At 42.7% G+C, this 21447-nt stretch overlaps 1 long non-coding RNA gene across 2 annotated transcripts in view; it reads right to left on the reverse strand.

Annotated features, from left to right (window-relative positions):
- Positions 1-768: 768 nt before the first annotated feature.
- LOC139583831 (uncharacterized) overlaps positions 769-21447 on the reverse strand; it is a 121364-nt gene continuing 100685 nt past the window's right edge. The window contains exons 4-7 of one of the 2 annotated variants that reach the window (XR_011676626.1): positions 13922-14098; positions 13571-13837; positions 13243-13355; positions 773-2484 (exon numbers count right to left, since the gene is read on the reverse strand). This is a non-coding gene — a long non-coding RNA (uncharacterized lncRNA). Of the gene's footprint in view, positions 2485-13242; positions 13838-13921; positions 14099-21447 lie in introns of both variants that reach the window. The other variant, XR_011676625.1, reaches the window with a different exon arrangement.

Here is a 21447-nt window from a genome sequence, read left to right on the forward strand (position 1 = left end):
TTACATGTGCTCACATAACATTTCAGATATGGATAACATTTTTCACGTGAATATTTTTCACATGAGATTTCACAAACAAAAATGATTCGTTAGGATGTCCCCGGAACGTCACGAAATAGTCGCAGTGTTTTCAATTTACATATTTGACACATTTTGACATACAGTGCCTTCAGAAATTATTCATACCCCTTGACTTATTCCATATTTTGTTGTGTTACAGCCTGACTGGGTGTCACTACAAAGTGTAATTAATAACTTCACCATGCGCAAAGGGATATTCAATGTCTGCTTTCCTTATTTTTTACCCATCTACCAATAGGTGCCCTTCTGGTGCCCTTCTACCCATCTACCAATACAGTAGGTGCGAGACATTGAAAAACCTCCTTGGTCTTTGAGGCTGAATCTGTGTCCAAAGTGTAATTAATAACTTCACCATGCTCAAAGGGATATTCAATGTCTGCCTTTTTTTAACGTATCTACCAATAGGTGCCCTTCTTTGCGAGGCATTGGAAAACCTCCCTAGTCTTTGTGGTTGAATCGTTGTTTGAAATTCACTGCTCGACTGAGGGACCTTACAGATAATTGTATGTGTGGGGTACAGATACGAGGTAGTCATTCAAAAATCATGTTAAACACTATTATTGCACACAGAGTGAGTCCATGCAACTTATGTGACTTGTTAAGCACATTTTTTCTCCTGAACTTATTTAGGCTTGCCATAACAACAGGATTAAACACTAATTGATTCAAGACATTTCAGCTTTTCATTTTTCGAAAAACAGAGAGCCAAATTTCAGAAAACATAATTCCACTTTGACATGATGGGGTATTGTGTGTAGGCCAGTGACCAACAAAATCCAAATGTAATCCATTTTAAATTCAGGCAGTAAAACATATATATTTTTTTTAAGTCAAATATTTTTATTTTTATTTAACCCTTTTTTCTCCCCAAATTCGTGGTATCCAATTGGTAGTTAGTCTTGTCTCATCGCTGCAACTCCTGTACGGACTCAGGCGAGGCAAAGGTTGAGAGCCGTGTGTCCTCTGAAACAGAATCCAACCAAGCCGCACTGCTTCTTGACAATGCCCACTTAACCCAGAAGCCAGCCACACCAATGTGTCGGAGAAAACACTGTACACCTGGCGACCGTGTCAGGGTGCACTGTGCCTGGCCCGCCACAGGAGTCACTAGTGCGCGATGGGACAAGGACATCCCTGCCAGCCAAACCCTCCCCTAACCTGGACGACGCTGGGCCAATTGTGCGCCGCCCCATGGGTCTCCTGGTTGCGGCCGGCTGCGACAGAGCTTGGACTCAAACCCAGAATCTTTCTGAAGGCAACGTACATGATTACATTGTGTATGTTTATTCATACAGTAATTATTATTCACTATGTCCTCACCTGGGATTTGAACTCACAACCGCTTGGTTCACAGCATCCTGTTCTTCCTGCTACACCACCATGCCTGTGTCAATGATTGATTTCACCTGTATTTCTACACTTTGGATTTCAAAGTACATTCAGTTTTGGGGCAGTCCCGTTAGATCCATTATATACTGCTTACAGACACGTTATATAGGCATAGTTCATAGCGTTGGTTCTGGCATGTGTCTGGCACCGTATCCTATCTTAACTTATAGAACATATTCTGGGCGTTCTGCCAGATGGTCCTAAGGAGGGGATCATGTCGCCCCCACTCATATCTTTACCAAGCACAAGCAGGAATCAATGGATTATTTATGACAATAAGACAAAGTTAACATTTTCAAGGCTCTCTTCACAGGATACAATTTTCCATCACATTCCATCCTCTTATCACTTGTGTGATAACAATCATTATATTTTAAGGTAAGCATTACATTTTAGCTTCTATATCAAAATACATCATCATAATAAAGGTTATATTTAATTTAACGGGAGTTAATCTAATTTCATACATAATCATAATACTGAAGATAAAATCTACAATCAAAGTAGTAATCATCGCATAAAACCCCAGACACTTTCAAACCCTTCATTCTGGGTTGTACAATCCAACTTGCAAAACTATGGTTTTAAATCCTTCGCTTCATTACACAATTTCATTTATGGATTCTGACAAAGACATTTCAACCTGGCGCTTTTGTTGCGAGTGGCATGTTAATGACAGATCGGTATCGCAATGCATTTCTAGTCTAAAGTACTATACTTTTCGCAGTGTGCAGACCTCCACAATCATAAACAATTTGTGATAAATCAATTACAGGCACGGTTGACAACCCCCCTTCCTCCCGGCACTCATTCTTCTGGCGTTCCAGTTCGTCCTCCCAATGGCACATGTTCAAAGTGGATGGCCATGGATAATGTCCCGATTTCTCTCACCTGAACTGTCCTTTACGGTCCATTATGTCTTTGCCCATTTTCCTACCAGTACACCAGCAGCATGAGAGAAGTTTGGACGGGATCTCTCTCCATGCTCACTCCACGTGGACTCATGTCACACTCCTGAGAGAAAAGGAATGAGAGAAAAGGCAGTTGATAGCTTCGACTGGATGCTGTGTACAGGTTGCTGGCTCAGACGCAGGTCTCACGGTAGAAGTGGTGAAGGACCATAGTGAACACCATTGTAGCCATTACTTCAGCCGGTTAGAGGGGGTGAGGTTCACACTGTTCTCGGTCAAATTATACCTTCCATGCATCTAGATACCATCTGTGGTCACCTACGCCATAACCTCGAGAGAGGACAGACCAAAACAACAGTTTACAAATTATTACTATTACCAATATTCTTAATACAAATGTCTAAGATAAATGTCAAAGAGAATAACAGCAAAGTTGAAAAAATAAATCCACAAATTGGCTTATACTCCCTTATCACCTTGGCGATCTCACCACAGGGTTACAGGGTCAGAGAGTCAGAGGGCTAATCCTTAGGGAAAAATCTAGACCATTCAGCAGACCCAATCTGGTGAGATTTGTATTGAAGCAAGACAAAATCAAACAGGCAACACAATAGGTAGCGGCAGGTAACCTAGTGGTTAGAGGGCTAAGCCAGTAACCGAAAGGTTGCCAGATCGAATCTCCGAACTGACAAATTAAAAATCTGTCGTTCTGCCCCTGAAAAAGGCAGTTAACCCACTGTTCCTAGACCGTCATTGTAAATAAGAATTTATTCTTAACTGACTTGCCTAGTTAAATAAAGGTAAATATATACACATTTTAAAAACAGCAATACACTTCTTCATATAAAACTAGAGGTGGGGAAAACTACAATCCACTTGGAGTAACTGTCAACCATTACCAACATATATCTTTTCCTTTTACAGGTAGGCATTTCCCCTGCCTGTTAAATCAAAATAACAAGTAAAATTAGAATTATAACTCTTGATAACTCCATAAGGAAATAATTGTATCCCATAAGGTAATGGTAAAATAGACTAGAGAAAGGTGTCCCTCATTCAGGGGCAGCGTTCTCTCTCTGTCCTTCTCGAGGTCCGAATCACACATTTTTATTTATTTTATTTATTTTACCGTTATTTTACCAGGTAAGTTGACTGAGAACACGTTCTCATTTGCAGCAACGACCTGGGGAATAGTTACAGGGGAGAGGAGGGGGATGAATGAGCCAATTGTAAACTGGGGATTATTAGGTGACCGTGATGGTTGAGAGCCAGATTGGGAATTTAGCCAGGACACCGGGGTTAACACCCCTACTCTTACGATAAGTGCCATGGGATCTTTAATGACCTCAGAGAGTCAGGACACCCGTTTAACGTCCCATCCGAAAGACGGCACCCTACACAGAGCAGTGTCCCCAATCACTGCCCTGGGGCATTGGGATCTTTGTTTAGACCAGAGGAAAGAGTGCCTCCTACTGGCCCTCCAACACCACTTCCAGCAGCACCTGGTCTCCCATTCAGGGACTGACCAGGACCAACCCTGCTTAGCTTCAGAAGCAAGCCAGCAGTGGTATGCAGGGTGGACTATTGCGAAATTATAAACTTCTTCCTAATTATTAGTGTTCACATAGCCCTTTTTTTTTTTATCTCACCCAATGTTTTTAGATATGGCATGGGTCCCCAGATCCTCAAAAGGTTCTACAGCTGGACCATCGAAAGCATCCTGATCAGTTGCATCACCGCCTGGTATGGCAACTGCTTGGCATCTGACCATAAGGCGCTACAGAGGGCAGTGCGTACAGCCCAGTACATTACTGGGACCAAGCTTCCTGCTATCCAGGACCTATATACTAGGCGGTGTCAGAGGAAGGCCCCAATTTTTTTGTTGTGGTTAGAGCATTGGACTAGTAACCGAAAGGTTGCAAGATCGAATCCCTGAGCTGACAAGGTAATCATCTGTCGTTCTGCCTCTGAACAAGGCAGTTAACCCACTGTTCCTAGGCCATCATTGAAAATAAGAATTTGTTCTTAACTGGCTTGCCTAGTTAAATAAAGGTAAAATTAAAAAAATCAAATGTGACAAATAAAATTTGATTAGACTGAATGTCTCTTGTCTTTCTAGTGAGGGTGATCAAGCCTCACCAGAAAGTCAGAACAGAGGTTAGAGGTCATTCAACCCTTTTAATTAACTTCTTTGGGACAGGGGGACAGTATTGAGTAGCTTGGATAAAAAGGTGCCCAGAGTAAACTGCCTGCTACTCTGTCCTAAAAGCTAGAATATGCATATAATTAGAAGATGTGGATAGAGCACACTCTGAAGTTTCTAAAACTGTTTGAATGATGTATGTGAGTATAACAGAACTCATATGGCAGGCAAAAACCTGAGAAAAAATCCAACCAGGAAGTGGGAAATCTGAGGTTTGTAGTGTTTCAACTCTTTGCCTATCCAAGATACAGTGGAAATGGGGTCATGTTGCACTTCCTAAGGCTTCCACTAGATGTCAACAGTCTATAGAACCTTGTTTGATGCTTCTACTATAAAGGAGGGGGGAATGAGAGGGGATTGAGTCAGAGGTCTGGCAGAGTGCCACGAGCTGGTCACGAGCTGGTCATGCGCATTCACATGAGAGGTAGCTTGCGTTCCATCGCATTTCTGAAGACAAAGGGATTCTCCGGTTGGAACATTATTGAAGATTTATGATAAAAACATCCTAAAGATTGATTCTATACTTAGTTTGACATTTTTCTACAGACTGTAATATGCCTTTTCGTCTGAACTTTCGCCTGGACCTGCCAGCGCGTCGTCAGTTTGGATTGTGTACTAAACGCGCGAACAAAAGGAGGTGTTTGGACGTAAATTATGGACTTTATCGAACAAATCAAACATTTATTGTGGAACTGGGATTCCTGGGAGTGCATTCTGATGAAGATCATCAAAGGTAAGGGAATATTTATAATGCTATTTCTGACTTTGTTGACTCCACAACATGGCGGCTATCTCTTTGGCTTGCTGGGCTCTGAGCGCTGTACTCAGATTATTGCATGGTGTGCTTTTTCAGTAAAGCTTCTTTGAAATCTGACACAGCGGTTGCATTAAGGAGAAGTTTATCTAAAGTTCCATGCATAACACATGTATTTTCATCAACATTTATAATGAGTATTTCTGTAAATTGATGTGGCTCTCTGCAAAATCACCAGATGTTTTGGAAGCAAAACATTACTGAACGTAACGCGCCAATGTAAACTGAGATTTTTGGATATCAATATGAACTTTATCGAACAAAACATACATGTATTGTGTAACATGAAGTCCTATGAGTGTCATCTGATGAAGATCATCAAAGGTTAGTGATTCATTTTATCTCTATTTATGCTTTTTGTGACTCCTCTCTTTGGCTGGAAAAAGGGCTGTGTTTTTCTGTGGTTATGTACTGACCTAATATAATAATTTGGTGTGCTTTCGTCGTAAAGCCTTTTTGAAATCTGACATGTTGGCTGGATTCACAACAAGTGTAGCTTTAAGTTAGTGTATTGCATGTGTGATTTCATGAAAGTGACATTTTTATAGTAATTTATTTGAATTTGACGCTCTGCATTTTCACTGGATGTTTGTTACGCTAGCGACGCTAGCGTCCCACATATCCCAGAGAGGTGAGTGTTTCTTTCCCTGTACCTCAGACATTATTTTAAGATATGTCAAACATTTTATGTATCAGGTTTACATTGGGTTTTTCAGTACATTTCTTATCAAGAGACTTTACATGTGTGCAACCAAAACTACTAGCTTAAGTGAGATTTCATGACTTGTAAAACCATGACCAGAGAGAGACTGTCAAGGAATACAGCAAAGAGCTGCTGTTTTTATGAGTGAGTTCATGTCTAGGTTTATATACAACACCATCACAAGAAATAAAACACATTTCTCCCTACTTCCACTCGCGCTGCAGCTGTAATGAATGAGTAGCCAAGTCTATCGATGGCCTTGCGTTTTTATTATTCTTAGCAGCTCATCATGTCTATTTTAATATCAATGAATATTTGACTTTCTCTGGTCATAGGAGAAACATTCATTTGTACATGAGGCAGATGAGGTGCGACTCAAGTTTCGCCATCAGGTGGAAGACGGTGACCCCTCTCTGGTCCGTCTCACCGGATGAAAGGAAGGAGAGAGCAGGGACCGTGAGAGGCGGAACCTCTGCTGCTCTCTCCCTCCGCTGATACTAATGCCGTGTTCAAAATACTGTGAACTCTGAAGTCGGAAGTTGGAGATTTCCGTGTGTTCAAGATAACTGGGAACTCTGGGGGGGAAAATTCCAAGTCGGAAACTCTTTTCTAGTGCTCCAACTTTCCGACCTGAAGATCACTAATGTCATGATTTGACTTCATGTTCCCAGTTGCCTTGAAAGCATCATGACCATCAGATGCAGGTACCATCAGTCAAAATAAAAAATGTTCAATTCATGCTCAGCTGTGCCTCGCTCAAGTTTTGAAATATAATATGGTCTGAGAAGAACAATATTGCCAGGCATCTAGCCAATACGCTGTGATGTATTAGGCCTACTGCACAAACCTCATTCCTACAGAACTGTTTTTAGTAGGTTAATGTTACATTTTTGAAGTCATGTTTGAAAAAATTATGAATGGTAGATCTCTGCTTGCTTTTTGACTGCGAAAGTGATCTTGACTCAGAAAATGTTGGTGACCACTGGTTTACGCCATTGTCCAGTGTCAAAGCTAGAAAAGGGGAAACCAGATGGGACTCATTGGAAAACCTTGCTTAGACAAAACAGCCAAGCATATGACACTGTATCTTCTACACTATATATTCTATACCCTCTAATACGCTTTACACCGTGCTGCGCACACCACACAGATGGCACTCAAAGAGTGAAGTCTGGTTAACAACTAAATAATGCTCGGACCGGGTTTGCACATTGCCATCTCAGCGTTTTCCGGTAGTAAGGTTAAGTGAAGCCTGTTCATTGTGTATACTGTGGTCCTCGCAGGGTCTGGCTAAAAGACACTCACCTGGGATTATCCATAGACACATTAGTTAATAACCTTCACAATAAACCGCTCTTAAGCCCACCACTCCCACCATGGAACATGGTTGCGTCCCAAATGGCACCCTATTTCCCTACATAGTCCACTTCTTTTGACCAGAGCCCTATGGGCCCTGGTCCCCATTTGCGACACAAGCCATATTTCCCCTCCACAATCAATCAGCATTTAGTGTGCGGAGGTTGGTGGCTCGTTGATCAGTCGTGTGCATTAAATTGGTCCTGTAAATTGTAAGATCTGCTCCAGCTAATCACAAAATCATGTGGATGCAGATTGTGAGCGTTTTCAGTGACTAAAATAACATACAGTATTTCTGTTTAGGTTTCAACTTTAGAGTGTTAATTGCTTAAGTCTAATTTAAAACCATTGTGTTTTTTTCTGTGTTTAGAACGTGGCTGGAATTCAATAGAACCCTCCATGGATATGTTTACTCAGTATCTTGGTTTACAAACTACTCCCCGTGTGCCCCCCGAACACTTCTTATTCTGAAAACCGTAAGCATCTACCTTTGAGGGTAATCACCTGGTAGATGCCTTACAAAACCACTGTTATAGCACAGACAGACCAACTGGCCCATACAAAGAAAAAAAAGACATTTAAAATATATTTGTTGCAACAAAAAAAATTGGGATACCTGTTAAATATATAAAATTGGCCGGATAATGTATTTTTGTTTTTTATGTATTTGATATAGATTTTAAATACATTCCAACATATATTAAGGAATGTATTTAAAATGATATCACAACATATGTTAAATGCATTGGAAAATGTATTTCATGTATTTCAAAATACATTCTGAAATACATTAAATAATTATTTACTGATATATTTGATTTTAAAATATATTTGGAAATATTTTGTGAAATATACATGCATTTACAGTTTTTCCCAATTGTTTACACACTAAAATTGGAACTTGAAATGCAATCACCGAAACCTGAAACTCGTGTACCAAATCCCTAAACCAAGTCTGCAAAATTGCAAGCACAATTCCTGCTTTACACTCAGTTTTCAATTCTATATCACACTTTTTGCAAAACACTACACACAGCTCTCTACATTAGACACAACATTCAAAATTAAAATATCTTTAGACCCTTTGGAAAGCAACGCCAATCACAATGCCAAGCTCTATATACCAATTGGCAACACCCACTCCTCACAGGTGTAAATACTAGTTGCTGAATTGTTCACTTAGAAATCAGAGCATTAGCACTATTAAAGGCCACAGACGAGCTCTCCTGTTTTGGAGGAAAATGGAAATCAATGGTAAAGCAAGAACTAGAGGTGGAGTGAAAGTAAGAAGAGGAAGGGGAGGACAAGGAAGGACAGTTGAATTGACCATGAATTGAGTATGAGGGAGGCTGGGCAGAGAGTTCAGGCAAACCTTAGCCACTACATGGTTGCATCTATCATCCATACATTCAGAAATGAGAACCGGTAAGTTACCTACAATCTACACTATGCTCTTTATGTATATATACTGTAGTATACTGCAGTCCGACATTTCAGTAGGCCTATATTACTCAGTGATTGTTGGCCAATGTTACAGTAATGTCATTTCATATTGAAAGAAAATAGATTATTTTAGTTTACTGTAACCAATCATATCATATTTGTGGATCATCTGCAGAACTGAGAGACGGTCAGGCCATGGTGGAAGACACTGGCTGTTCACACCAGAACAGGAGACGGCCAGGCCATGGTGGAAGACACCGGCTGTTCACACCAGAACAGGAGACCTCCAGGCCATGGTGGAAGACACCGGCTGTTCACACCAGAACAGGAGACGGCCAGGCCATGGTGGAAGACACCGGCTGTTCACACCAGAACAGGAGACGGCCAGGCCATGGTGGAAGACACCGGCTGTTCACACCAGAACAGGAGACGGCCAGGCCATGGTGGAAGACACCGGCTGTTCACACCAGAACAGGAGACGGCCAGGCCATGGTGGAAGACACCGGCTGTTCACACCAGAACAGGAGACCTCCAGGCCATGGTGGAAGACACCGGCTGTTCACACCAGAACAGGAGACCTCCAGGCCATGGTGGAAGACACCGGCTGTTCACACCAGAACAGGAGACGGCCAGGCCATGGTGGAAGACACCGGCTGTTCACACCAGAACAGGAGACCTCCAGGCCATGGTGGAAGACACCGGCTGTTCACACCAGAACAGGAGACGGCCAGGCCATGGAGGAAGACACCGACTGTTCACACCAGAACAGGAGACCGCTATTGTGAACATGGTGGTGGCAAACAATACCATTAGACTACGAGAAATCCAGAACGACATAATTGCAGACAACACAATATTCAATAACATTCACCAGGTGGGCTTGTCTACAATGGACCGTGTATTACAGCACAAGCGAATCTGGATGAAACAGGTCTACAGGGTGGCATTTGAGCCACCCTGTAGAGAGGGTTAAAGAACAGCGCTATGAATATGTGCAAATAAGTACTATGCTGTGAATTTACATTATTGGCCACCATGCCATTGTGAATGTCCCTGGACAGTGTGGAGGGAATATCACCATGTGCACAGCCGTTAGCCAGCAAGGAGTCCTCCATCACCATGCCAAACTTGGTCCCTACAACACCGCCATTCTCATCATATTCCTGGACACACTACATGGCATCCTCATTCCAGCCAAGCAGAGGGGTGGACCAGAGCAGCCCAGGTATGTTGTCATCTGGGACAACATGAGTTTCCACCGAGCTGCTCTGGTCCGCAACTGGTTCATCGACCACCCACAATTTATTGTGTAACACTGATGGGATATTGTGTAAAACTGAAAATACAAAAGGCATAAAGCTACTGATGGGATATTCATAGTAGTGTTTTGTGTTGAGCATGTCAGTGTGTTGTTGGTTGGTAGACAGATCTATTCATATGACGCGTGTGTCATTTTGATGCAAAAAAAAAACATTTTGGAAAGAGAAAACAGTTTTGAATGCAGTGTTTGCTTTTGCTAGAGATTTGTAGAGTTTTGTGTTTATGGTTTTGTGTTTAGAGTTTTGGGAAAATGGTCCAAAGATTCAGCAAACGTGTGTAAACAATCGTGGAAAACTGTAAATGTATTTTTTTACAGAATGAAACTATGGCAAATATAAAAAATAATTGCTAAATCATATCTGACTCGTTTCAGAAAACTAGGCGTATGTCGCAAGTCGCGACTTCACAGGAGAGGCATTTAATGTACATCAAAATGCGTTTTTTGTAAGAAATGCCTTCTGGCACATTTTAACTTTCATTTGCCTTAATAACAAACTTGTATGCCATCTGTAAATACGAACAAAGTTGTTAAATTACGAGCCTAGTTGGTTTAGCCACAGAAAAAGACAGGAACCTTGGCTGAGATAATGAATGGGCTGGCTTTGGATTGGTCTGCCGTGTAGCATCTTCTATCTATAAAATGAGCTGCTTGTTATGTGTAGATAATCCTTCCTACTGCAGTTTTTTTCAAAATATATAACGTTAGCCATGGAGAACTGCAAATGTGTTGCTAATGCTCTCAATAACATTGCTGCCCTGAATTTATCAGGCGCTATCGACAAAGGTCAGTGGGGAAAAGTTGTGATGGACTACTTTCAAGAGGACATCCGGACATCCGTACCATGCGGACTCTCTCTGACTCTGAAAATAAATCAGACGATGACGAAATCCTTGATTTAGGTTAAAATATTGAAGAAGATATTGTAGAGTCTTCTGATGACAGTGATGGGGAAGAAACGGCGATCAACAGTGTTGTTGTCATGGAAGAAGTTGACAGAGTTTTGAAATCAGTGCAATGTCTGGTAGAAGCAGAGTATGATAAGGAGAATACAATTCTGGAGTTTGATTCCAAATGCAGAGAGAGTTGAATAGAGAACACAGAAGGCTGTTGTATAAAACACCTGTCTCGGGATTACATTTTAAAACTAAGCGCAACCATGGCATCCATGACAGAGCGGGAGAAAGATCTGATGATTCTTATGGAATTGCACACGGTCAGTGTGAACCAGAGTGACTTGACACAACGGGCCAAGCAAGCTGTACAAACAAAACGGGAACAACACAGGATGTTTTATTTAATGAATGGGGTTGCAGTCTGCCGTGAAGCGTTTATCCATGTATGTGGGTAAGAGTCTAGCTACAGTTTCAAATATTATACGTTTCTAATTTTGTCAAAGTTGTTTTCATTGCAAGTTAAAGCTTACTGTTAGCTAGCTGATGTTAGGTGGCTGGCTCTCTAGCTAACATTAGCGTTAAGTCTATGATCTGTGTAGTAATATTATCTCAGAAAGCTATTTGCATTGTTAGTTATAGCCTAATGTTAGCTAGCTAACTAGCTGACATTGAACCTATTTGGTTAACTTTAGCTTGCGGAGACAATCGGTTTGTATTGCTGGTACTCTATGGATTGGGTTTATGGTTCATTGTTTAGCTAGCTGGCTAGCTAGCTACATGTCTAAACGAAAGACCCCAAGTTAAAGCGTACTGTTAGCTAGCTAGCTGACGTTAGATGGCTGGCTCGCTAGCTAACATTACGTGTATGATCTGTGTAGTAATATTATCTCAGCAAGCTGTTTGCATTGCTAGTTAAAGCCCAATGTTAGCTAGCTAACATTTAACCTATTTTGTTAACTTTAGCTAGCTATGACAATCGGTTTGTATTGCTAGTACTCTATGGATTGGGATTATGGTTCATTATTTAGCTAGCTAGCTACACGTTTAAACAAGACTCCACTTCGCAAGATGATTACATGACCCATCAAGTTAGCCAGGTGTGTCTGACGGTCATTACGGCTATCTATTGTATAAAAATGCTAAAATATTGGTGCCTGGAATTTGTCTTTAAGCATCAGTAGAACACGCCTGACTTCCCTCCACCAGTCATACAAGCAGAATGGTCTAATGCCTCCCATCAAAAAGAGAGCTGGCACAAGCGAGCACAGGTTACACCTGAAGCATGAGGACTTGCAGCGAGTTATGAACTTCATCAACAACTACGCAGAGGATAATGCAATAGTATTACCAGGATGCCACCCAGGACACACTTTGATGGAAAGCTGCCATCTCATGTAACAAAAGCAGCGGTTTGGTGTCTCAAAAAGGAATCGATGACAACACTTAGTATGTCTTCTGATGAAGAGTCACGGGAACAGGGTCTTGATGATTCTGCTGCAAATTGAGCACAATACACAAATGTAGAATTTCATTTAAAGTAAGCAGCGCCCACATCTCAACTGGGGAAAAGTATCCAGATACAGTGACTTGGCTAGATATTCCCAAAGGGAAACCACTTTCACAAGTGCAAAGGGAAGCCCCCTTTACAACAATGTTTCCCACAAACTGCAACTGGCCGTATGTAGTAGCATTACTAGCGCTAAAATAGCGATTTAGAAGTTAGCTCCTGCTGGAGGAATGAAGCACATGCAATCTTAAATCAGTCAACTGACGTGTTTCACAAGTGAACACATGGAGTGAACAAGACAAGTTCATCGCAAGCTTGTGGTGAACTTTCCCAGTTGGACAACGTTTTGACTGCAAGGATTCGCTTTCGACTACTTGCTAGCAAAGGTAACGAACACTTTTCATTAATGTTACATTTTCTGTCACATTTCTCCGTTATTTCTATATCCTAATTGTAAAAAAAAAAGTGAATAAAATCTAACAAATGGTTTGTGTTGATAATCGTTGCATGAAAGCAATAATTATACTGAAACACACCCGTGGTAACTTGCTGTTTTTCTTTTTTTTTAATTAACATTTCTCCCTTTACACCTCAAATAATATGATGGGCAAGTTCAGGTACCTTCAAACTGGTGAGCAGCTGACCCATGCGACGAAGAGGACTGTTCAGATCAAAGTTAAGCATAGTTATTTGTCCTTCACATCTGAGTTCACAGCCAAACTATTTCAGCATTCCTTCAAAAAACACATAACATTATTAGTTCTTAAGCATATTATGTGATATACTTCATTACATTCAGTACATAAGAGGCACTTACCCCCAGCAGAGAGTGACAAAAATAGTATAGAAGATACTGTTGCAAATTGTGCAAATGAAATGTAGGTTGTGAAAATTAGACTTATACTTTGTATGAACAATTCATTGCCAAGAAATTAAATATTGCATATACTTTTTTTTGTGTGTGGAATCAACCCTTTTTTGGGTGAATTTGGGGGTCTTTGACGCTGGTGGGTGCTGGTTATGATCAGGGTCAGACTCCTCAGAGTCGATCACATTTAGGATTTCGCCTGGGAATGACAGCAAACATGAAGTTTTCAGAGTAGTAGTGTTGAGATTCCTTTTATTTCAAACACTAAATCTTACTTTCTCTTCCTTTGGTGAGACTCCAGCTCTGTTTAAAGGCCTTTGCCCTAACCATGGGATTTCTCATATGAATCTGAAAACATCACGAAACAGGAGTTTATCAGTTAATCTGTAAAACGAGACATTTAGTATGTTAATATTCAGTTAACGTACTCACTCTGTCTTCAGTAATTGAATTGAATACACCTCCCATGTATCAATGTCTGGCCGTTTGTGCAACATCACTGCCTTCCTTAACCTCTCTTGGCTCTTGTATGGAGGCCAATAACATTTGTCCTTGGTGCACCAGGTTTTTGCATCTTCGTTCGGGAAATTAACCACAGCAAACATGGTACTGTGAACAAAAAAGCAAATAACATTTAACATTTAACATTTAAGTCATTTAGCAGACGCTCTTATCCAGAGCGACTTACAAATTGGTGCATTCACCTTATGATATCCAGTGGAACAACCACTTTACAATAGTGCATCTAACTCTTTTAAGGGGGGGGGGGGGTTAGAAGGATTACTTTATCCTATCCTAGGTATTCCTTAAAGAGGTGGGGTTTCAGGTGTCTCCGGAAGGTGGTGATTGACTCCGCTGACCTGGCGTCGTGAGGGAGTTTGTTCCACCATTGGGGTGCCAGAGCAGCGAACAGTTTTGACTGGGCTGAGCGGGAACTGTACTTCCTCAGAGGTAGGGAGGCGAGCAGGCCAGAGGTGGATGAACGCAGTGCCCTTGTTTGGGTGTAGGGCCTGATCAGAGCCTGAAGGTACGGAGGTGCCGTTCCCCTCACAGCTCCGTAGGCAAGCACCATGGTCTTGTAGCGGATGCGAGCTTCAACTGGAAGCCAGTGGAGAGAGCGGAGGAGCGGGGTGACGTGAGAGAACTTGGGAAAGTTGAACACCAGACGGGCTGCGGCGTTCTGGATGAGTTGTAGGGGTTTAATGGCACAGGCAGGGAGCCCAGCCAACAGCGAGTTGCAGTAATCCAGACGGGAGATGACAAGTGCCTGGATTAGGACCTGCGCCGCTTCCTGCGTGAGGCAGGGTCGTACTCTGCGAATGTTGTAGAGCATGAACCTACAGGAACGGGTCACCGCCTTGATGTTAGTTGAGAACGACAGGGTGTTGTCCAGGATCACGCCAAGGTTCTTAGCACTCTGGGAGGAGGACACAATGGAGTTGTCAACCGTGATGGCGAGATCATGGAACGGGCAGTCCTTCCCCGGGAGGAAGAGCAGCTCCGTCTTGCCGAGGTTCAGCTTGAGGTGGTGATCCGTCATCCACACTGATATGTCTGCCAGACATGCAGAGATGCGATTCACCACCTGGTTATCAGAGGGGGGAAAGGAGAAGATTAATTGTGTGTCGTCTGCATAGCAATGATAGGAGAGACCATGTGAGGATATGACAGAGCCAAGTGACTTGGTGTATAGCGAGAATAGGAGAGGGCCTAGAACAGAGCCCTGGGGGACACCAGTGGTGAGAGCACGTGGTGCGGAGACAGATTCTCGCCACGCCACCTGGTAGGAGCGACCTGTCAGGTAGGACGCAATCCAAGCGTGGGCCGCGCCGGAGATGCCCAGCTCGGAGAGGGTGGAGAGGAGGATCTGATGGTTCACAGTATCAAAGGCAGCCGATAGCTCTAGAAGGATGAGAGCAGAGGAGAGAGAGTTAGCTTTAGCAGTGCGGAGCGCCTCCGTGACACAGAGAAGAGCAGTCTCAGTTGAATGACTAGTCTTGAAACCTGACTGATTTGGATCAAGAAGGTCATTCTGAGAGAGATAGCAGGAGAGCTGGCCAAGGACGGCACGTTCAAGAGTTTTGGAGAGAAAAGAAAGAAGGGATACTGGTCTGTAGTTATTGACATCGGAGGGATCGAGTGTAGGTTTTTTCAGAAGGGGTGCAACTCTCGCTCTCTTGAAGACGGAAGGGACGTAGCCAGCGGTCAAGGATGAGTTGATGAGCGAGGTGAGGTAAGGGAGAAGGTCTCCGGAAATGGTCTGGAGAAGAGAGGAGGGGATAGGGTCAAGCGGGCAGGTTGTTGGGCGGCCGGCCGTCACAAGACGCGAGATTTCATCTGGAGAGAGAGGGGAGAAAGAGGTCAAAGCACAGGGTAGGGCAGTGTGAGCAGAACCAGCGGTGTCGTTTGACTTAGCAAACGAGGATCGGATGTCGTCGACCTTCTTTTCAAAATGGTTGACGAAGTCATCCGCAGAGAGGGAGGAGGGGGGAGGAGGGGGAGGAGGATTCAGGAGGGAGGAGAAGGTGGCAAAGAGCTTCCTAGGGTTAGAGGCAGATGCTTGGAATTTAGAGTGGTAGAAATTGGCTTTAGCAGCAGAGACAGAAGAGGAGAATGTAGAGAGGAGGGAGTGAAAGGATGCCAGGTCCGCAGGAATAAGTAAATAAGGGAATTCAATTAGATTTGTTTGCTCAAACATTTTAACAATAGTAACATCTAATTGTAGGAGTTTAAGAAAATCCCTTCAAGTAAATAATACATTGTCTGTAATGTCTTTTACTGACAATTTACCTTGAAACGAGCTAACGGGAAAACAGAAAAAATATATATTGGCGCTTTGCATCCTACAAATGGAGTAATGGCATCCCAGCAAAGCCCTCTTTGCACGGAAGTAGAGGGGATATGCGAAAAGGTCTTTCTTGTTCCTAAATGTTTTGTACACAATCAAAGTGTCTCCATGTTCCTCCACCGGCAGGTTTTGCACTAGAACAACTTCCTTGTTCCTCAACTGGACAGTTATTCCCAGTGAACATCTGTACAGAGAAGTGAGTGAACTGCATTTTTTTATACTGCTATTTCACTGTTAGACCATTTGGGACTGGGCCATTGTCATGGCCGCTCTTTCAGACAGCCTCCGTATAACCTGCTCTAAAGACTTGTTTGGTTTTCTTATCATTCTTTTTAACTGGCCAAGAAAATTGTTGATGGGGAAGCAAGAGATATTGTCAAGAACGCCAAATGCTCATGCTTCATGGCTGAGATGGGTTAGGCAATGCATGTTATATGTTATGTTTTCCTTCCCATACAGGCAGCTGCAGTGGTCCACAAACAAAACCAGGATGTTTCCGGCATAGTCTGCGTGGTCTGCACACAAGGACACACTTAGGAAGATGGTCATAGCAACTGCAAGCAACATTAAGTTTTCATACATCACCCTTGGAATATTCCCTTATAAACAGTGTTCAAGAGAAATGTACAGAACTCAGTTGCCTTCCAACGGTCAGACTCATTCAGTGATCTGGGTTTTCTGTTGATTTCTGATGGAGTGTGAGGTCTTAGGTCAGGTGCATCAAAGCTGAGACTGAGAGACCGATAAACAGCTTCCATCTCCAGGCCATCAGACTTAAAACAGCCGGCCTCCGTCCGGTACTCTGCCCTGAACCTTAATAGTCACTGTCACTAGCCGACCACCACCCAGTATTCTACCCTGCAACTTAGAGATTGCAGCCCTATCTTCATAGTCATTGAACACTTATCACTTGAATAATGTTTACATGCTGTTTTACCCACTTATATGTATATACTGTATTCAGACCCATTGACATTTTCCACATTATTTACGTTACAGCCTTATTCTAAAATATATATTTATTTTTAATCCTCGGCAAATCTACAAACAATACCCCATATTGACAAAGCGAAAACAGTTTTTAGGAATCTTTGCAAATATATAAAAAAATAAAAACCCCATATTTACTTAAGTATTCAATCCCTTTGCTATGATATTCGAAATTGAGCTCAAGTGCATCCTGTTTCCATTGATCTCCTTGAGATGTTTCTACAACTTGATTGGAGTCCACCTGTGGTAAATTCAGTTGATTGGAGATGATTTGGAAAGGCACACACCTGTCTATATAAGGTCCCACAGTTGACAGTGCATGTCAGAGCAAAAACCAAGCCATGAGGTTAAATTAATTGTCCGTAGAGCTCTGAAACAGGATTGTGTCGAGGCACAGACCTGAGGAAGGTTACAAAAAAAATTCTGCAGCATTGAAGGTCCCCAACAACACAGTGGCCTCCATCATTCTTAAATGGAAGAAGTTTGGAACCACCAAGACTCTTCCTAGAGCTGGCCGCCCAGCCAAACTGAGCAATCGGGGGAGAAGGGCCTTGGTCAGAGAGGTGACCAAGAAGCCAATGGTCACTCTGACAGAGCTCTAGAGTTCCTCTGTGGAGATGGGAGAACCTTACAGAAGGACAACCATCTCGGCAGCATCCCACCAATCAGGCATTTATGGTAGAGTGGCCAGATTGAAGCCACTCCTCCAGTAAAGGCCCACTTGGAGTTTGCCAAAAGGCACCTGAAGACTCTCAGAACATATAAAACCAATTTCTCTGATTTGATAAAACCAAGATAGAACTCTGCCCTGAATGCCAAGCGTCACGTCTGGAGGAAACCTGGCACCATCCCTACGGTGAAGCATAGTGGTGGCAGCATCATGTTGTGGGCATGTTTTTCAGCGGCAGGGACTGGGAGACTAGTCAGATTCAAGGCAAAGATAAACGGAGCAAGGTACAGAGAGATCCTTGATGAAAACCTGCTCCAGAGTGCTCAGGTCCTCAGACTGGGGGCGAAGGTTCACCTTCCAACAGGACAACGACCCAAAGCCCACAGCCAAGACAAAGCAGGAGTGACTTTGGGACAAGTCTCTGAATGTCCTTGAATGGCCCAGCCAGAGCCCAGACTTGAACCCGATCTCTGGAGAGATCCACATCCAACCTGATAGAGCTTGAGAGGATCTGCAGAGAAGAATGGGAGAAACTCCCCAAATACAGGTGTGCCAAGCTTGTAGTGCATTACACAAGAAGAATCAATGCTGTAATCGCTGCCAATGGTGCTTCAACAAAGTACTGAGTAAACTCTTTGCACACTTATGTAAATGTATATTTCAGTTGTTAATTTTTATAAATGAGCAAAAATAATTTTTACCTGTTTTTGGTTTGTCATTATGGTGTATTGTGTGTAGATTGATGAGGGGGGAAAACGATTTAATCAATTTTAGAATTAGTCTGTAAAACATATAGAACTATTTAAAAATACACCGTAAAATGTATATCATATGTATAAGCTAGAAGTAAAAGCCTAAGTGTTGTCCATTAGTTTACTTCAATTAGGGGAGGGGTGGTATATATATGTGTGTGTGTGTGTGTGTGTGTGTGTGTGTGTGTGTGTGTGTGTGTGTGTGTGTGTGTGTGTGTGTGTGTGTGTGTGTGTGTGTGTGTGTATATATATATATGCACACACACACACACATATATATATAGATACAGTACCAGTCAAAAGTTTGGACACACCTACTCATTTCAAGGGTTTTTCTTTATTTTTACTGTTTTCTACATTGTAGAACAATAGTGAAGACATCAAAACTATGAAATAACACATATGGAATCATGCGTAACGCAAAAAATGCTCAACAAATCGAAATATATTTTAGATTCTTCAAAATAGCCACCCTTTGCCTTGATGAGAGCATTGCACACTCTTGGCATTCTCTCAACCAGCTTCATGAGGAATGCTTTTCCAACATTCTTGAAGAAGCTCCCACATATACTGAGCACTTGTTGGCTGCTTTTTCTTCACTCTGCAGTCCAACTCATCCCAAACCATCTCAATTGGGTTGAGGTCCGGTGATTGTGGAGACCAGGTCATCTGATGCAGCACTCCATCACTCTCCTTGGTTAAATAGCCCTTACACAGCCTGGAGGTGTTTTTGGGGTCATTGTCCTGTTGAAAACAAATTATTGTCCCATTAAGCACAAATCAGACGGGATGGCGTATCGCTGCAGAATTCTGTGGTAGCCATGCTGGTTAAGTGTGCCTTGAATTCTAAAAAAATCAGTGTCATCCGCAAAGCACCCCCACACCATCATACCTCCTCCTCCATGCTTCACTGTGGGAACCACACATGCAGAGATGATCCGTTCAGCTACTCTGCGTCTCACAAAAACACAGCGATTGGAACCAAAAATCTAATTTGGACTCATCAGACCAAAGGAATGATTTCCACCGGTCTAATGTCCATTGCTCGTGTTTCTTGGCCCAAGCAAGTCTCTTCTTATTGGTGTCCATTAGTAGTGGTTTCTTTGCAGCAGTTCGAACATGAAGGCCTGATTCACACAGTCTCCTCTGAACAGTTGATGTTGAGATGTGTCTGTTACTTGAACTCTGTGAAGCATTTATTTGGGCTGCAATTTCTGAGGCTGGTAACTCTAATGAACTTATCTTCTGCAGCAGAGGTAACTCTGGATCCTCCTTTCCTGTGGCGGACTTCATGGGAGCCAGTTTCATCTTAGCGCTTGATGAATAGCGGTTCTTGCGATTGCACTTGAAACTTTCAAAGTTCTTGAAGTTTTCCGGATTGACTGACCTTCATGTATTAAATTCATGATGGACTGTCATTTCACTTTGCTTATTTGAGCTGTTCTTGACATAAAATGGACTGGTCTTTTTCGAAATAGGGCTATCTTCTGTATACCACCCCTATCATGTCATAACACAACTGATTGGCTGAAACACATTAAGGAAAGAAATTATACCTGTCTATATAAGGTCCCACAGTTGACAGTGCATGTCAGAGCAAAAACCAAGCCATGAGGTTAAATTAATTGTCCGTAGAGCTCTGAAACAGGATTGTGTCGAGGCACAGACCTGAGGAAGGTTACAAAAAAAATTCTGCAGCATTGAAGGTCCCCAACAACACAGTGGCCTCCATCATTCTTAAATGGAAGAAGTTTGGAACCACCAAGACTCTTCCTAGAGCTGGCCGCCCAGCCAAACTGAGCAATCGGGGGAGAAGGGCCTTGGTCAGAGAGGTGACCAAGAAGCCAATGGTCACTCTGACAGAGCTCTAGAGTTCCTCTGTGGAGATGGGAGAACCTTACAGAAGGACAACCATCTCGGCAGCATCCCACCAATCAGGCATTTATGGTAGAGTGGCCAGATTGAAGCCACTCCTCCAGTAAAGGCCCACTTGGAGTTTGCCAAAAGGCACCTGAAGACTCTCAGAACATATAAAACCAATTTCTCTGATTTGATAAAACCAAGATAGAACTCTGCCCTGAATGCCAAGCGTCACGTCTGGAGGAAACCTGGCACCATCCCTACGGTGAAGCATAGTGGTGGCAGCATCATGTTGTGGGCATGTTTTTCAGCGGCAGGGACTGGGAGACTAGTCAGATTCAAGGCAAAGATAAACGGAGCAAGGTACAGAGAGATCCTTGATGAAAACCTGCTCCAGAGTGCTCAGGTCCTCAGACTGGGGGCGAAGGTTCACCTTCCAACAGGACAACGACCCAAAGCCCACAGCCAAGACAAAGCAGGAGTGACTTTGGGACAAGTCTCTGAATGTCCTTGAATGGCCCAGCCAGAGCCCAGACTTGAACCCGATCTCTGGAGAGATCCACATCCAACCTGATAGAGCTTGAGAGGATCTGCAGAGAAGAATGGGAGAAACTCCCCAAATACAGGTGTGCCAAGCTTGTAGTGCATTACACAAGAAGAATCAATGCTGTAATCGCTGCCAATGGTGCTTCAACAAAGTACTGAGTAAACTCTTTGCACACTTATGTAAATGTATATTTCAGTTGTTAATTTTTATAAATGAGCAAAAATAATTTTTACCTGTTTTTGGTTTGTCATTATGGTGTATTGTGTGTAGATTGATGAGGGGGGAAAACGA

Source organism: Salvelinus alpinus, chromosome 8 (genome assembly GCF_045679555.1).
Source record: "Salvelinus alpinus chromosome 8, SLU_Salpinus.1, whole genome shotgun sequence".
In the NCBI taxonomy this organism is placed as follows: domain Eukaryota; kingdom Metazoa; phylum Chordata; class Actinopteri; order Salmoniformes; family Salmonidae; genus Salvelinus; species Salvelinus alpinus.